This window comes from Furipterus horrens, unplaced genomic scaffold (assembly GCF_987537825.1).
Source record: "Furipterus horrens unplaced genomic scaffold, mFurHor1.1.pri manual_scaffold_3, whole genome shotgun sequence".
In the NCBI taxonomy this organism is placed as follows: Eukaryota; Metazoa; Chordata; class Mammalia; order Chiroptera; family Furipteridae; genus Furipterus; species Furipterus horrens.
Window position 1 is genome coordinate 20325914 of NW_028327173.1, and position 17637 is coordinate 20343550.

Sequence of the window (17637 nt, forward strand, 5' to 3'; positions counted from 1 at the left end):
CTGCAGGGGCAGGGGCAGGGGCTGCACCACACTGCTCTGAGAGCCCCGACCCCAGCATCCTGCCAGGGCTTTGTGCCTCTGAGAGGGGCGTGGCCCAGCCAAAAGTCCCTCTCACGTGGTTCCTGGGGTCACGCAAGTTGAACAGCAGGCTGCGGTACTTGTTCTTGTAGTGGTAGTTGGTGGCTCGTGTCAGGTCGAAGAGGGCTGCCTCGATGCCAGCAGCGATGCCCTCCACCACCTCCTCACTCCACACCAGGTCTGGGAGCTTCTGAAGGCTGTGGGGACAAGGGCGCGGCCATGGCACTGCACTGAGGTTGTCCAGGCAGTCAGCCCAGGAGGGAGAGATCCGGGTGGGAAGCAGGGTCTGGCAGGTTCCTACATGAACTCATTCATTCTCACCCCACCTCTGTGAGGGATAAGTATGATCATTCTCCATTTACAGAAGGGGTAAGTGAGGCTCAGAGAAGATGAATGGCTTGCTCAAAGCCATGTGATGAGTGGCAAAGCAAGATCTGACTGCTCAGCTCCTGCTCCATCGGTGGCCAGTGGAACTGAGGCATGTATAAAGGGGAGGAAGCCTGGGGAAGGATAAGGCCTGGGCCAAGGCAGAGGTCGGAGGCTTAGCCCTGGTTATAACCTTGACTCTGCTGTTGACTTGCTAGGTGGCTTTTGCAAAGTCCTGCCCTCTCTGGACCTTGGCCGTACCATTGGTAAATGACAGCTCTGGGCTCAGATCTCTGAGAGACTCCCACCACAGAGTCTCATTGTGTCTGAAAACATTTGCTGTGGGTGACATCCACAAGGACCTGAGCAGATGCCCAGAAATGCAGCAGCTTAATGAGAAAGCATGACCTTGAAGTTAGAGACTTAGGGTCAAATTTCAGCTCTCTTCTCACTCTTTGCGAGGGCAAATGACCTCACAGCTACAAAATGGGTCAGTCATACACACAGAAGCCCTTGGAATATGGCATGGCTCAGGAAGGTGACGGTACCCCGTCGGGATGTCAGGGATGTCAGGGGAGTAGGGAACAAGGCCTTACCGACTCCACAGCACCTTCTGTATGACACGGATTACGGTATCCCGTACCCCAATATCCAGGGGTAGCTTCTCCTTTCGGAGTGGAAGCTGAACTGTGGGAAAACGGGTTCCAGGTTCAGCAGATGCTCAGGGGGAAGGGGGGGGAGTGACTCCATGCTGAGGGGCTTAGGCAGGCATAGGAGGGGTCCCACTCTTAGGGACCTAGCCCCCCTATCTCTCTGAGAGCTGAGCCCAGGCAGCCAGCAGCCCCTACCTCTCTGGGGAAGGACTACAAGCTGATTGGAGGGGGCAGGAAGGAGAGAAGACAGATCCTGTCCTCCAGGGCCTGCTGGGGATGAGCGTCCTTCAGTCCTCACCAACCCCCATAAGACAGGTGAATGCCGAGGGCACCCTCCAAGTCTCCTCACCTGAGTCCTCTCCCCAGTCTTGTTCACCGGGCTCCTCTTCAGCCTCCACTGGGCCGCACTGTGGGGAAGGTGTAAGGAACTGAGGCCATGTCTCTGGGTGCAGCCTCCCGGCCCCACAGGGACACTGCTTCCCCTACTCACACCCCACTTCCCACATTCTCCCTGACCCACATTCCAGAGAAGGAGGCCATGTGACAGGGGTGGAAGCACTCACCCCTGGACCCTCAGCACGGGCCTCCTGAAGAGGATGCCCCTCCTGCAAGAGAAAGAGTATGTGGAGGAGAAGTAAGGTCCCTGAGGATCAGGGAGCCACTCCCAGGCGGTGGACGGGATCGAAGAGACCACCAGAGCCCCGCGCTGTCCCTCCCGAGGGAGGCAACGAAAGGACCTTGGGATCACCAGGAACAAAAGTGGGCAACTGCTCCCTCTCCAAATGCACTGGAGGCCCAGCCCCTCCCTCACAGGAAAAAGAGCATGCAGACCCCAGGCTGGCCAGCCACTGGGGGTCTAACCCTCTGGCTACTGCATTCTGTGTGACCATGAGCAAGGCCCAGTATCTCTGGGCTGCAATGGCATCTCTGTGAGTCAGGTGTGAAGGTGTCTCGCAAAAGGATTAAGTGACATCTCCTATGTAAAGAACCTATTTGTACCTGGCACCCAGTGGGGCCCCGGGCCCTGGGCCTTTTCTTCCTTCTGGGCCTTTGGGCAGGTGGGGCTGCGCTGACCTCCATCATGTCTTCCAGAGGCTCCAGCTTTGGAGGCTGCAGTCCCCCTGCCTGGTCATGGCTGATGGCCCCCAGGAGGTGGATCACGGCCCCGGAACTAAACTGCAGGGTGAGAACAGCACTTTAGACTGAGCGGTATGGGCTGCGGCTCATCCCTCCGAGTGCTCACCTCACCTGTGACCGCCTGTGTCACTCTCTCGCCCCGGACAGGGAACGTGCCTTGGTCCCCAGTGTATTCCCAATGCCTACAATAGCCTGGCACATAGTAGGGTTCAATATATGCTTGCTGACTATCTCGCCTGTGCCCCAAGAAAGAAGCCTGTCTTCATTCCAACCTCTCACCTTCCCCACTCCCTCTCAGATACATTCAGAGCTAACTGGACTCTTCTCACCCTCTGGACTAGAGACGCATCTCATCAGGTGCAGAGTGGGATGTTGGTCTTCTTTTTAAAATAATTTTTGAATTGATTTTTAGAGAGAGCGAGCGAGGAGGGGAGAGAGAGACACCTATTTGTCATTCCACTGATCCATGCATCCATTGGCTGATTCTTGTACGTCCCCTGACCAGGGATCAAACCCACGACCTTGGCGTATCAGGGTGACACTCCAACCAACTGAGCTACTCAGCCAGGGTGGTTTTGGTCTTTTAATGAACTATTGAATCTATCCTGCTCTCCTTTTTGCTATGGTTGCCAGGAAGCTCAGTGTAAACTCTGAAACTTGCAGTTGTCCATTTCTGAGATTGGTAGAGGCGGAGGGGTCATTGTAACAAGATTTGCCTTTCTCCTTCCCTTTTCCTTGCCTTCTTTAGTCTTTCATCCCATTTTAAGTATGTTTTGATTTATTTAATTTATTGCAAACTATAGGAAATTGCTTTGAAAGCAAACAGGTCTGAAAAGTAATGGTGAGGTCCAAGGTCTGGGGAAAACTGAAAGTCTGAGATTCAGCATCACAGGGAGCGGGGAGCCCTAGGGTGCTCTGGAGGGGAGAAAGGCAGGGGGCTAGGATTGCCTCTAGTGTGGAGGACCCCCCACCCCACCCCACCAGGCCTGGGGAGAGGGAGGAAGAAGGGCAGTAATAAAAAGTAAAAACCTACGTAATACACACACTTCACCCCATGGGGCATTTTCATTTCCTCCTTGGAGAGAAAGAGGAGGCAGAGATTAGAATGTGGAGGACCCAGTGACCCACTGCAGGGAATTAATAAGAAGACGCTCACACAGAGGTGGAAGATATATGTTCGGTGTTCACTGGGTTGGCATTTATAACCAAAATAAAATGAGTACCATTTAATGTCCCTCAAAGGGGGATGGTTGATAAACAGTGGCACATCATACTCTGGATTCTGTGTGACCATTAAAAAGGGTGAGTCATAAAAACTACCATTGATCAGGGGCTGAGAAGGTAACTGGCCCTGGAGGAAGCACATCACACGTGATCTTATGAAGGGCCCAAAACAACACTATGAGGTATGTGCTACTTCTAACACCATTTTACGGATGAGGAAACTGAGGCTCAGAGAGGATCTGAAAAGTCTCATAGTTACTAAGCAGCAAAGCTAGGATTAGAACCTAGTTCTGTCTGGCTCCAAAGCCCAGTTAACTGCTGAGCATGGAGAAGCACTGGCTGATGTGGAAAGATGTCATGGTGGACTGTTAGGAGAAAAAGAGAAAAAATAGCTGACAGACTAGTGTCTGTTGCATAAGCCCATTTATGTAAATATATATTTATAGATGCATAATAGAGGTTATATCTGGGGAATGAAATTCCAGGGGGACTTTGCTTTCTACTTGTAGACACTTGGGTATTTATGCTATTGAAAATGAGCACGTCTTTCTTTTATAATAGAAAACATATTTTTAACTAAAAAACAAGTTCAGAACAATGTGTGTCATGTGCTACCTCTTGCATTAAAAAGAGAGAAAAAGATTTTTTAAATTTGTATTTGCTTGAATCTGCATAAAATATCTCTGGAAGTATCCAACAGAACCTAATAACTGAGGCTGCCAATAGGGAAGGGACTGGGAGCTGGGAAGAAGGCTTTTCTTTTCTTTTTTCTGTTTTTTTTTAAACCATGGGAATGAATCAGCCTTTCAAAAAAAAATAAATTGAGAAAAGAGAGGAAAAAAGAAAACGGGACATCTGGGAAGGAAAGCAGGAAAGATATTAAGAATAGCTCTTCACAATTTAAAACCTTTTGGCTGGCCTCTGTCTCAGGGGTCCGTATAGCAGCATTATGAGGCTCCAAACAACAGGCAACAATCAGATCAACAAAGACTTTAGATACTGGATTTATCAGACCAGAGTACAAAATATATATGTATAACATATTTAGTGAAATAAAAGGAGTCAAACATATGAGCAAAAGACAAAAATAACATATTTTTTAAATGAGCAGCCCTGGCTGGTGTGGCTCAGTGGACTGAGTGCCAGCTGCAAACCAAAAGGTCATCGGTTCAATTCCCAGTCAGGGCACATGCCTGGGTTGTGGGCCAGGTCCCTGGTTGGGGGCATGTGGGATGTAGCTGATCAATGTGACTCTTGCACATTGATATTTCTCTCCATCTTTCTTCCTCCCTTCCCCTCTCTCTGAGAGTAAATAAATAAAATCTTTTTTTTTTTTTAATGATCCAGCAGATTTGGTTGAGAACCAAACACAACTTCTGGGAATGAAAAATATGATAACAATAATTAAAATTAAAAACTCAGTAATAACACATTAGACAGACACAGCTGAAATAAATTAGTGAACTGGAATAAAAAGGACTAATTAATCTAAAGTTCCAGGAGAGAGGAGAGAGAATGGGGCAGAGGTAATATTTGAAGACATATGGCTAAGAATTTTCCTAAATTGATAAAAGACAACAATTCACAGATTCAAAGAACTCAGTGAATTTCAAACAGGATAAGTAAAAGTAAATCCACACCTAGACAAAGCCTAGAAAAACTGCTCAACACCAATGATAAGGGGATCCTAAAAGAATCAAGAGAAAAAATAACAGCTAACACTTGGAGAGCACTGAAAACGCGCTACCACTGTTTTGTATGCTTTACATGTTAGTTCATTTGTTCCTCACCACAATCCTATGAGCAAGGTACTGGCATTATTACTGATCCCATTTTACAGAAGAGGGAACTGAAGCACAGAGAGGTTAATCAGCTTGCCCAGTGTCACACAGCTAGTCAACCAAGGAGCTAGGATTTGAATCCAGGCAGTGTGATTCCAGAGCTCACACCTTTAACCACTACTCTATACTGCCCCTCACCAGAAGACATTTTACCTACAAAGAAATGGCAGCTAACTTAACAGTAATATGGAAGGCAAACACAGAATGGTATCTTCAATGCGCTCAAAGAATGTAACTTTCAACTGTGGACCCAGACAAAACCTTTTCTGAGAATGAGGATAAAATAAAAATATCGTAGAGAAAGCTGAGTTAGTATTTTTCTTGATAATTTAATTTTTATCAATAAACAACATGTTAAAGGATGAACTTGAGGCAGACGAAAGGAAAAATGATCCCAGACAGAAAAGCTGAGATGCAAGGAAGAATTCTGAGCAAAGAAAATGATAAATATGTTGTTAAATCTAAACAAACATTGATTTATGATACTAAAACAACAGTGTGTAATTTGTGGGATTGAAAAAACAACTGAGGACCAATTCAGTGGGTAACAGCAGCACACAAACGGAGAAGCCTCGTGCTTGGGACTGAGGCATCCCAAGGTCCTTATATCATTTCAGAGGAAGAGCAAGATAGTAACTACCTTGACACTTTAATAAGTTAGGTATTTGTGTTAAAATTTCTAAAATAGCCACCAAAAGAATATAAACAGGGCATAGAAGGATAAAAAGGAATAAGAAAAAAATCGATCTAAAAGGAGGCAATAAAAGGAGGGAAAGTATGGAAAATGCAGGATTTACGCAAAGCACAGAATAAAACAGTAGGATTGCATTAAAAGAAATCAGTAATTACAACAAAAGGAAATGGACTAGTACTGGAGGTAAGTACAGATAATTACCAGACCTTTAACAAAAAAAACTCAGTTATAAGATATTCATAAGACTCATTTCTAAAATGCAGCAATGCAAAAAAACTGAAAGGAAAAAATGGAAGAATATGCGAACAGGCAACTACCAACCAAAATACAGGTTTGTAACTATATTAACAACAGATGAAACAGACTTTAAGGCAGAAAAAACCAACTAGGAGCAAAGACCTTTCTGCATAAGGCTCCAACCTGCCTCCTGCCTCTAGACTTTTGCACCTGCTCTGTCCTCCTCTTGGTAACCCCTTCCTACCTTATCTCCCTGCTGAACACCTACTTCCTCACCCCAGACCCAGCTCACACAGCCCTGTCCTCTGCCCTACCCTAACCTTAAAACCCTCCTACCCACCCCTCCCCAGGGAAGACTCAATTGCTCTCTAGGTATCAAGGGTCTGCTGGCCTTCAGTTTGTATGTCGACTCTCTGGTAACTGTCTCCCACTTCCTGCTTGTTGAACAAGTTAGAATAAAGTTCCATAAAAACCCAAACCCCTCAGCCAAGCCCTTGGGAGCTTGCTCAGAGTGTGGAACTCTTGAGTCTTACAGGCCTAGATTTAAATGCTGGCTTCACCACTCACTTGCTGTGTGACCCTGAGTGAATCATTTATCTTCTCTGAGTCCCAGTTTTCTTAATCGGCAAGGCAGGGGTATGAACACTGACTTTCAATGCTATGGTGAGAATTAAGTATGAGATGGTACCATATGTGAAGCTCCTCGTATACAATAAGAATGCAATAAGAAGGTCTATTCTTAGGTCACCCATCTGTTAGAGAAACACAGTGCTCCCTCATACACCTCCTGACACACAGGAGGCTGGGAACAAGGGTGGGGACAGAGGAGCTCCATGCCTCCTTGGCTGTGATGGGCAGAGCAGGGGGCTCTGGTAGAGCTGCCCTCCCCATGTGCCCTGCCATCCACAGAACAGCTCCAGACCTCACTGGCCACTGCAGAGCTCAGGACAGAGAAGAAATGGCGTTTCAATCCATCTCCCCACACCCCTTCAGGAGCCTCTACTTCAAAGCAGTGGAGTACAACAAAACCAACCTCACATACCAGATCCTAGCAGCTCTGGGACCCAGCTGACTCCCCCATTTCATAGAGGAGGAAACTAAGATTCAAAGAAGAGGCATCTCTCATCTAAAGTTGCCCCGTAGTAAGAAACAGAGCCCGACCTTAAACCCATCTGTCTGCCCCTGGCACAAGTCAGGCTGCCTCCAGAAGGGGCTAGGGCCCTAAAAGGGGCTCCAGACCAGCTGGACACAATGCCCACACCCCACCCAGCCCTGTCCTCAATCGCCCATCCTTGTCATGGCCAGCCTCAATTCTCCTGCAGCTGGCACCAGTTGCCATGGTAACGAGTTATTTGGAAAGCTGTGGGATGACAGGCTATGCCTCAGAGTCAAGGACGGGGCCTGGAGGCGAGAGCAGCCATGAGCTGCTTCCAGACAAGGCAGGCAGGCACCTCCACCAAGCTCAAACTAGCCCCTCAAAATACTGTGGCCCCAGGAGTCCCAGCTCTAGGCAGCTGGCCCAAATAACTAATGTGAAATGGGGAGAAGCCAGATGTGCAGCAATGTTCACCCCAGCATTACTTAGAGCAGAGCAAAATTGTACCTCAATAGCAGGTAACAATTTTGAGTATTTTTCTTGCACCAGGAACCTTGCTAAATGCCAAGCACAAGTCACCTCGTGCCCTCAACACCGCCCTATGAGATATACCAGAAAGGCGATGTCACTTGCCTACATCACTCAGGTAGTGGCAAAGCCAGGACCTAATGCCAGTCTGTCGGTCACCAGGCTTTGTGCTCTGAACCACGCTACAGAGGTAGGAAGTGAGAAAGGGAAGTCCCAGCCCATCCTGTAGTCCTGGCAGGGCCTGTGACAAATATGTCGGTAACTGCTAAGATGCAGGACTCAGGGATTCTCCAGAACAGTACATACCAACCTGGAAAAATCTTCAAATACTACAGCACATGAAAAATAAACAAAGTACCAAGGCGTAATATGAGCCTATTTATAGATAAGAAGGCAGAATATGTAGGTGTTCACATACGTATCGAAGTTCACAGAGAGAAGACTGGAAAGACTGGTAACGGGGGTTATCTGCAGATGAAAGGCAATGGGGCTGGGAGGCATTCAGAGGGATTTCTTCATTCTGCGCTAACAATTAATTGTGAAAAAAAATTAAATACAAAAAAATAGGGTTATAAAATATGGCACACATGATTTCATTCCTAGGCAAAGAAAAGATATATATGTATAGGAAAAAGATGGGGGTAAAAAGGATATACACCAAAATGTCAACAGGAGAGAGCTCTGAATGTTGACAACGGGATTTTTATTTCTTCTTTATTTTCTATGATAAACACACATTAGATTTTTTATTAAAAAATAATGGTTTTGAGTGATGCTTACAAAGACAATGTAACTGCATTTTTTATGTAATTATAGCACCAAATAGTGGTAAATCTCACAGGCAGCTCACTGGTTCCTATACCAGTTCTGCTAATTTGCTGCTTGGCTGTGAACAAGTCATTTCACCTCTCTGAGCGTCAGTGTCCAAATCTGTAAAATGGGTTTATATCAGTGACATCTACTTCAGCAAAACTGAAGATAAAGCGCTTAGAACAGTACTCAGCACACGGAAAGCAGGCTAGATAGTATTTCTGACAGTAACAGTAGTAACCTGCCCCAGCAGGGAAGATGCTCAAGCAGGCAGTGCAATGAGCTCTCAGGACAGACTGTCTATGTTTCTATCCCGGCTCCATCATTTACCAGATATGTGACCTGAGGCCTGTTATATTACCTCTCCAGGCTTCATGTGAAAATGAAGAGCCTCGCACACATATGTGATAAAAATTCAACTACATGAGAAGTATACACCAAAAACAGAGCCATCTTCTGACTTTGGTATATAAACATGTTAGCTATAATTATTAATAAAATGACAATTATAATATGTAGAAGAACAATAAAGGGAACTGACTCCCACACTGTGTGTGAGTTTGGAGAAGTCTGTGAACTTCCCTGAGCCTCAGTTTCCCCATCTGGAAATATGGAGCCAATGCCCACCTTATAAGGCTAACATGGACACTACAGCAAAGGCCAATTTAACATAAATTAAGTAATTTACCTTGTGCCATATGCTGTTCTATGCACATAATTTGACACCATCATCTTATTTAATCCTCCAAGCAACCCCATTCAATTAGAATTAGTATTTCCTTTTTTTACAGATGAGGAAACAGAGAGGTTAAAAAATATTCCAAGGTCACTAGCTAGGAAGTGAGCAAAGGCAAGATTTGAACTTACCGATTCCAAAAGATATTGATCCCTCACAAGATGTCAGCCAATGTAGTTTATTTTCAGTTTCCTGACTTAGTGGGCCTCAGTTTAGTCATGTATAAAATGGGCATGAAGGATAACAGCCATTAAAAGTCTATACTGCTTAACTCTGTTAAATCCATTGACAAGCATGGCATTTGGAGACTGGCCTGGCCCTTCCTCTCCCAGCCTCTCAGACTCAACCTACCAGTTTGGGGAAGCCTCCTGGGCTGGATGCTGCTGGCTGGTCCTGGCTGAAGTTGTCTGAGCTTCTGTCTGTGCCCTGATCCTCGGTAGGGAGCACTGGACGCCTCCCCAACTTAGCACACTTGGATCTTCTCTGCCCCGCGAATGAGCCTGAGCAAGTCTTGCTGGCTGCAGACTCTGGGGAGCTGGCAGGGGTGTTAGTGGGAGCAGCGAGTCTTTGCCCCAGCCTCCCCCTGGATACTGGCTGAGCCTCGACCTCCAGCTCCTCTTGGTTGTGTGAGGCAGCAGGACCATCATCGCCACCAGCCCCCACAATGACCTGCTCAGCTTCTTGCCACTCTGTGGAAGCTTTTCCAGACACTCCCAGGCACAGTGCCGGGCTCTGTGCAGGATCCTGGGCAGCTAGCCTGAGGGACTCCCCTCCATTGGGCAGTGGGGACTCGACAGGGTCGTGGGGGCTGCCTGGTTGGGCCCCACCCGCTGCTGCGGGCAAACACCTGAGCTTCTCAGTCCCTGAGGCACATCCCACACAACTTCCACCTGAATCTCTTGGCCCAGACCCAGTGTCCTTTGGAGAAAGAGGCCCGCAAAGGCCTCCCAATGATGCCAAGTCAGCACCTTGTCGGGGATCTCCCACACACTGGGGCTTGCCCCTACCAGGGCTCTGACCAAGCCACAGGAAGCCACCGACGCCCACCCCACCCTCTGCGCAGGCCTTATGCTTCCTGCTTTTCTTTCTTGCCGGCACAGGGGCTGAGTCCAGTGAGGATGGCAGTTCCCGTTGGGGGGGCTCCTCTTTCATGAAGGTGGGGCTTCTTACATCACACCCTGGAGAACTCCTCCCTCCTTCTCTGACCTCTCCGGTCCTGGGGCAGCTCATCTTCTCCACCACTGCTGGCCTCTCCCTGCCCACCAAAACTCTCTCTGGGAGACCCGCACACATGCCACAACGGTTCCTGGCCCAGTGTTCGTCTAAGATGTTGTGCGGAGAAGCCTGGAGCCTCTTGGAGACCCGAGTCCTTCCCTGAGCAGGCACTGTGGGCAGCTGGGTGTGGAGCTTAGGGCCAGGGACCGAATCCTGGCTTTGTCCCGCAGCTTGCACACCAAGGACCGCCAAGTGGGCCTTGGCCTTCAGGCTGGCCCCAGGAGCACCCTCAGCCTGGGAGCTGGCACCTCGATGGGTCCCTTCCCTGTGCACCCTCTTTCTTCTGCCAGCCCAGGCTCGGGCCTCAGAGCTCTCTCCAAGTAGGTCTGGGGCCAGGATTGACACGGAGGTAGCTTCTTCCATATCCTCCTGGAAAAGCCCGCAGTTTCGATGGGGACTGAGAACAGGGTCCTCTGTGCTGGAACCCTTTGCAGCCCCTTCCTGGGGCATGTCTGTCTACCTAGAGGGGACCAAAGCAGAGCGTGGGGGACCCAGTGAGGAGACAGAGAAGAGACTTCATCACGGAGGGTCTGACTCACCAGCCCATTCAGCACGAAAAGCCACTGGGAATGTAGGAGACAGCCTCTCTACCAGGTGCCACCCCCAGGCCCTACCCACTCTTGAGGCCTGGAGCCACAGGGACCTGATACAGCACCCAGTGACGTATGCACCCCAGTAGGACCTGCACCCCGGGTGAGGAAGAAAAGACCTGCCATCAAATAGAGTTGAGCTGTAGCGACCTTAAGGTCTTCCTGTCTCTGAGGGTTTACACTTTCGGTTAAATGGGATGTAATATTAATAGTTACCAATTATTGACTACTTAGTTTTATGCATTATTTCATTTCACACTGGCAGTGAGGACATAGAGATGTTTATTGACTCCTCCAAAGGACACGTAGTTAGGAGTGGAAGAGCCAGTATCCTCTCCCCAGCAGAAAGCCCAGCTCTAAACCACTCCTTACGGAGCAGACACCGAAGGGGGTTGATCCCTACCGTCTCCCGGTCCCCCTCACATCAGTCCCGTTCTGCTAGACACTGCAACCAGGTTCGCAGGCCTGACAAGGAGAGTCCCTTACCGCTCCAGGAATCCGGCTCCAAACCGTCCAGAAGCTCTCACCTGCACTCCCCTGGCTACCCAGTGAAGGGGTCCACCGCATCTGGAAAGGGGCTGGAATCACGTGACGCGAGGAGGCCTGGGTAAGGGTTGGGGGCGTAGTCTCCGATGATACGCAAAGGGCGTCCCCCCAGACGTGCTACTGTCTTGGCACCAGCAGAGGGCGCACTCTCCCTCCAGAGGACTTCCCGGAGGAGGTGCCTATCCCTCGGGCTCCAGAGCAGAAGTAGGTGGGTGCCTGAAGCCAGAGGTCTGAAATCAAAGGGCCTGGGATCTGAGAGTTTAAACTTGATCCTAAGGTGACTGAGAGTTGGGTGCTTGAACCCCTAGGGAAATGTCAGGATCAGATCTACATTTTTGCCTAATTATTTTTATTATTTCAAATATAAAAATATAATTCATACAGATAAAAATGCGCGTTTAAGCCCAATATAAAAGTTAGAAATAACTTTAAAATGTCCTCTCACTTCCCAACTTGGGATCAACCTTCCTTTTTTCTTTTGTTTCTTTCCTTTTTAAATTTTTTTTTTACTGTTGTCATTTTAGTTTTTTCTTATGTTACTTTCATATCTGTGAATAATGTACTCACACTCTGTTACTTGACTTACTAATGTTAACAGTATCTACGGATTCCCTACTGTGATGATTTCATCAACCATCCTTTTCCCTTTTCTCCTCCCCAATTTTTTTAAATTCATATTTTTATTTTTTCTATTGGTTACAATTATGACTTCGAATAGTAGGCTTAAATGTCTATTTCTTCTTTAGAGTGTATCTTTGGTTCTCCTCTGTGTGAGATGAATAATTTCCCCTCCCAATTTTTGCCTTCCTCCATCAACTCAATTTTTACTTTTGCCTTGTCAAGGTTTGTAGCATGCACATTTTATTCTGTAAAGGTAATTCAGTTTGCCATACTTTGCCTGTAGATTGATTCTTAACACTGAAAACTAGATGACATTTATAACATTGCTTTTACGCATGTATTTTCATTGCAGAACTCAGACTTTATGGACCTCACTAAGAGGAAGGTGGGATTCCTGGCACTAACACCTGTGCCGTGAGAGATGATGAAAAGCCTCCAGGTGAATGGAATACCACACTGCAGTCAGAATGAATAAGTTAGATCTATATATCAGTGTGGATGCATCTCAAAGACTTAATGTTGAATTTAAAAGACAAGCTAAGCCCTGAGTGGTGTGGTTCAGTGGATTGAGTGCTGGCCTATGAACCAAAAGGTTGCAGTTTCAATTCCTGGTCAGGGCACATGCCTGGGTTGTGGGCCAGGTCCCCAGTTGGGGTCATGCTAGAGGCAATCACACATTGATGTTTCTCTCCCTCTCTTTCTCTCTCCCTCCCCCTCTCTCTAAAAATAAATAAAATCTTTTTCAAAAAAGACAAGATAATGTTAATAACAAGGGAAGCTGAATGCCAGGTGTTTGGGAATTCTCTATACTAGTCTTCCATTCATTTTTCTGTAAATCTTTTCTTACAAATAAGCTTTACTACAAAAAAAAAAAAAAAAAAAGGAAGCTATTATGTAATCCATATTGAAAGCTATCACTATTTGGCTGTCAGCGTCACAGATGAGGTTAGAGTTGAGACTGGATATCACCAATGACATCCGACTGCTGCTATAAAGAAATAATCTGTATAAGTGAAAAGACCTCCCGCTATGGAATGCCCTGGTCATTATGGCAGAGACTTGACCAGGTCCCCTAAGACCAAGTGAACTGCTATTCTGGTCCATCTGGATAATGGAAGTCTCCCACCATTGGGAAAAGAAAGGGGGAACAGAGGTCCTATTCGCATCATGTGGTATTGGGGATAAATAGGCAGTGATAGCTAAAACATACAGTGTGACTTTGAGCCAGGGACTGGTCTAAATGCTTTACCTATCTTAATCCTATATTTACCTATTTTAGTTAATCTATATTAATCCTTATGCCAAGTCTATGAGGTAAGTACCATTATTATCCCATTTTACAGATCAGGAAATAGGCATAGAGAGATTAAGTAACTTGCCCGAGTTAGTAAGTGGCAGAGTTGATTTAAGAACTCAGGCAGTCTCTCTGTCTCCTTATATTCTAAAATGTCTCATTGTCATAAAAAGTAATCAAAGTAAGGTTTTGCCCAGGTTTTGGCCCAATGCCTTTTACCAGATTGTTTGCTGATTCCTCCACTGATTCATAACAGCACTTCTTTTTTATAGCCTTACTTATTTATCACCAGGATTTACCTTTTTGCTGCTGTTGTGCCTGGTTGCTTCTTGCATTAAGCTGCTTCCATAGAAGTGAAACTAGAGCTAGAGGAAATGCATGGGAGGCTGCAGGCATGACCCAGGTGTCAGATGGTTTCTTTAATAAATATTTATTGAACATTTACTATGGGTTGGGGTTTTTGTATATCATCTGATTGAATCTTCATATCAATACTATGAAGTGTACATGCATCATTATTCACTTTTAACAGAGGAGGAAAACTGAAGTTTCAGTAGATGAAGTGACTTACCTGGGATCATGAAATATCTAGGGAGAAGCAGAGCGGGTGGTTCAACCTCAAGTCCAACTCAGTCCAAAGTTCCTTCTCTAAATTATATTTTCATGAGAGCAGAAACCAGACTGGGTCTGCCCTGTTGGCCACTTTATTCACAGTACCTGATGTGGTGGCTGTCATTTAGTAAGAACACACACACAAAGGAAGAATATAGTGGCACAATATCATGGAAGCCCAGGAGAGTGGGTTTTGTGGGGATTTTTTCCCCCTTTCTGATAAATGGTTTCTCTTGAAATAAGTTTAGGCTCCCAAAAAAAGCTGAGGATATAATATACGGGGTTTTATAGACCCCTCACCCATTTCCTTCCACTGTTAGCATCTTACATTATCATGGGACATTTGTTACAGCTAAGAAACCAACATTGATAATGTCCCTGTTTAAGCTACAAACTTTATTTGAATTTCACCAGTTTTCTCATTGATGTTTTCTTTTTCTGTTTCAAGGTCCAGAGCAGTACCCTGAAACAGTTTGTGTTTACCTGTCATATGGTGCTCTGGTACACAATGCAATTAGCTGTCATGTCTCACAGTCTCCTCTGGTCTGTGACAGTTCCTCAGTCTTTCCTTGTTTTTCATGACCTTGATAGTTTTGAGGAGTAATATGCAGGTATTTTGTGAAATATTCCTCAACTTGGGTTTTTCTGATGTTTTTCTCCTGACTAAACTGGTCTTAAGGGTTTGGGGCAAGAATGCCACAGAGGGCAAGAATGTTACATCATATCAGGGACATTTGATAGCCACATGACACACAGGTGATAGTAACCTCCATCACGTGGTAAGATCGTGTTTTCCAGACTTCTCACTGCAAAGTTATTGCTTTAAGAATTTTAAGATGGGAAGAGGTAATGTTTTCAAAGAATATTTAATGACGCAAACAAAGTGTCATATGTGATGTTAAGCAGAGGCATAATCCTGGAGCCCGCATGGATTCAGCTAGGGGCAAGCTCTCCGTCTTGCGTCCCTGAGATGGACTGATTTTTGTAAAGTGGCCTCTCCCGCTGCTAGGGAGGGGGAAGGAGGAGTAAAGTTCATTTTCCCTGGATGATTTTTGTGCACATTCTTCATCCTAGGTCACTGGTATGGAATCAAAAGAAAAGGGGGGCTGATCTGGACCACACCGAGCAGCCAGTGAAGAACACCTGGAAGGAGAACAGAAAGTCACTGGGAATCATGCTTTCCCAGAAGCAGCCCCCTGCACTGCCACTCAGCAGTGGGCTTCTTGGCCAGAGGTCACTACGGCTGTCCACAGCTCCACCGAGACAAGCCTAGGCCTGCCTCTGACGTGAGTTCTCTGATTTACTGAAGGACATGTCCAAGGCTGTTGACCTCATGACTGAAAAATCAGAAGCAGACCCTCTGGGCCTGAGGCAAGAGGTTTCCGAACACAGTGCATGCAACTCTGTGTCCCGAGGTTGGGTCCTTGCCTAAGATGGACATGGCTATACCTCAGGGCCACCAGCAGGATTCTGCTGATGTTTCCAGGTGCTGGTGTCCCTCTGACCTCAGCTGCTGGTACCTCCTCTAGACACTGTTGCTCCTCTTCCCCTAAGGTCATGCCCACTGCCACCAGACAATGTGAACTCTGTTATAGCTGGTGATCCCAGTCAAATTCAGTGCTGGGCCTCTGACAGAGCCCTCCTGAGATGCCACTGAACATAGCTGTACCTCTAGTCCTGGGCTGCAGCCGAAGTGATTGGATTTCCTGCGCCTCTGAGCTTCTAGTAGCTGAGGTGACAGCAGGTGTTCCAGGGCTCCTGATCCCAACCCCTCAAGGTCATGGACAGACACAGCCAGAAGTAAACCGGAGCTGGGGCTGCTTCAGGTGGATATGCTTATGTTTATGAAAAGCAGGCCTTTTCCCAGGCTGCCAGGGGCTGCTGGCACTCTGACCAAGGCTGCTGATGGACACACATCGTATCAACCTGACTTATCGTGTTGATGTTGACCTGATCTCCTGGCTGAGGTAGTGCTTGTCAGGTTTCTCCACTGAGAAGGTCCCTCTGTCCCACCCTTCCACACTGTACTCTTAGGGAGCAAGTCACTACATGCAGCCCACACTGAAGCAATGGAGAGTATGCACCACCTCCTTGAGGGGAGAATAGAGACATAAATAATTTGGAATTTTACTGGGAGGCTTGATTCTTCCCAATCATTTGTTTATATCATTTATTTAATCATTTATATCATTTATTCAATCATTTATTTGTACCAATCTGGACTCATGGATATTTATTTCATACTTTGGGTTGTAATACAATGCTACTTCACTTATTTTGTAGCTCAATTCTTCCAGCTTTGGCCATTGGGAGCTCTTTTCCTTGGCTCCTGTGCGTCTCTTTGACATTTTGACATTATTGTTTGGGGGGGGGGAGTATGTTTCCTTCCTCCTTGGAGGCTTTTGACCCCACTGATGTCAAATGTCAGATGCAGGTGAGATGCAGATTGACCCCCTCCTCATTCACCCATGCCACTTGCTACGGATTCTCTGAACCCCAAGCCCTGGCTGTGCCTCCAATCATGGGGGACCTTGGAGCTGCCAGACACACTGAACTTTAGACCTTGCCCTTTTCTTCCCCTGCAGCCACTGCCCTGTAGAAACAGTGCCCTTTCTCCAGCTGAGTCTGCCCAGTTCTGGCCCCAGGAAAGCTTTGTAACCTTAGTAATGTAACTATATCCTCCATGTGTGTGAATAAACTTATTTAAAGGACGAAACAAAACAAAAAATCTGCCTCTCAATTATCTTTGAAACCGACCTTATCTTCTCCATTCCTGGACTTCAGATCAATGTCCCGTTGCCTGAAACTGTTTTTATTACACACCCTTCCATCTGGCCAGTGTAGCATCAAGGTCTTTGGAGTCACTCAGACTCAGATTCCAATCCTAATGGCTCTGGGCAGTCACTTGATCTCTCAAAGCGTCTGTTTCCTCACCTGGAAAAGAGGGATAATAATAACCTCCAAACAGCTGCCAGTGATTGGGCACCTGCTATGGGTATTAGGGGGTAACTTAGGCAAAGCACCTCATATGATGCCTAACACACATAGTTTGTCCTCAACAAATGGAAGCTATTATTACTATGAGTAGTAAGAATACTGTGGTTATTTGTCTCCCCTGCCCCGGTCTCCCCTTCAAATCCATTCTCCACACTAACACTCAGACGTAACCATGGCACTCTTCTAGTCCTTCGAGAATCCAGAATTCAGGAACCCCCTGGAATTTAAGATCTTTTGGGATCTTTTCCTGCTCTGCGTGCCCAGCCTCATTTTCCTTCTCTCCCCAGACCCCACCAGACTAG

General features: G+C 46.7%; 1 long non-coding RNA gene across 1 annotated transcript; it reads right to left on the reverse strand.

Annotated features, from left to right (window-relative positions):
- Positions 1–15188: 15188 nt before the first annotated feature.
- On the reverse strand, positions 15189–17266 carry LOC150014521 (uncharacterized). Its single transcript, XR_016509935.1, has 2 exons — positions 17096–17266; positions 15189–15481 (listed from the first exon to the last, which is right to left on the reverse strand). It is a non-coding gene; the product is annotated as an uncharacterized LOC150014521 (long non-coding RNA).
- Between the last annotated feature and the right edge of the window lie 371 nt (positions 17267–17637).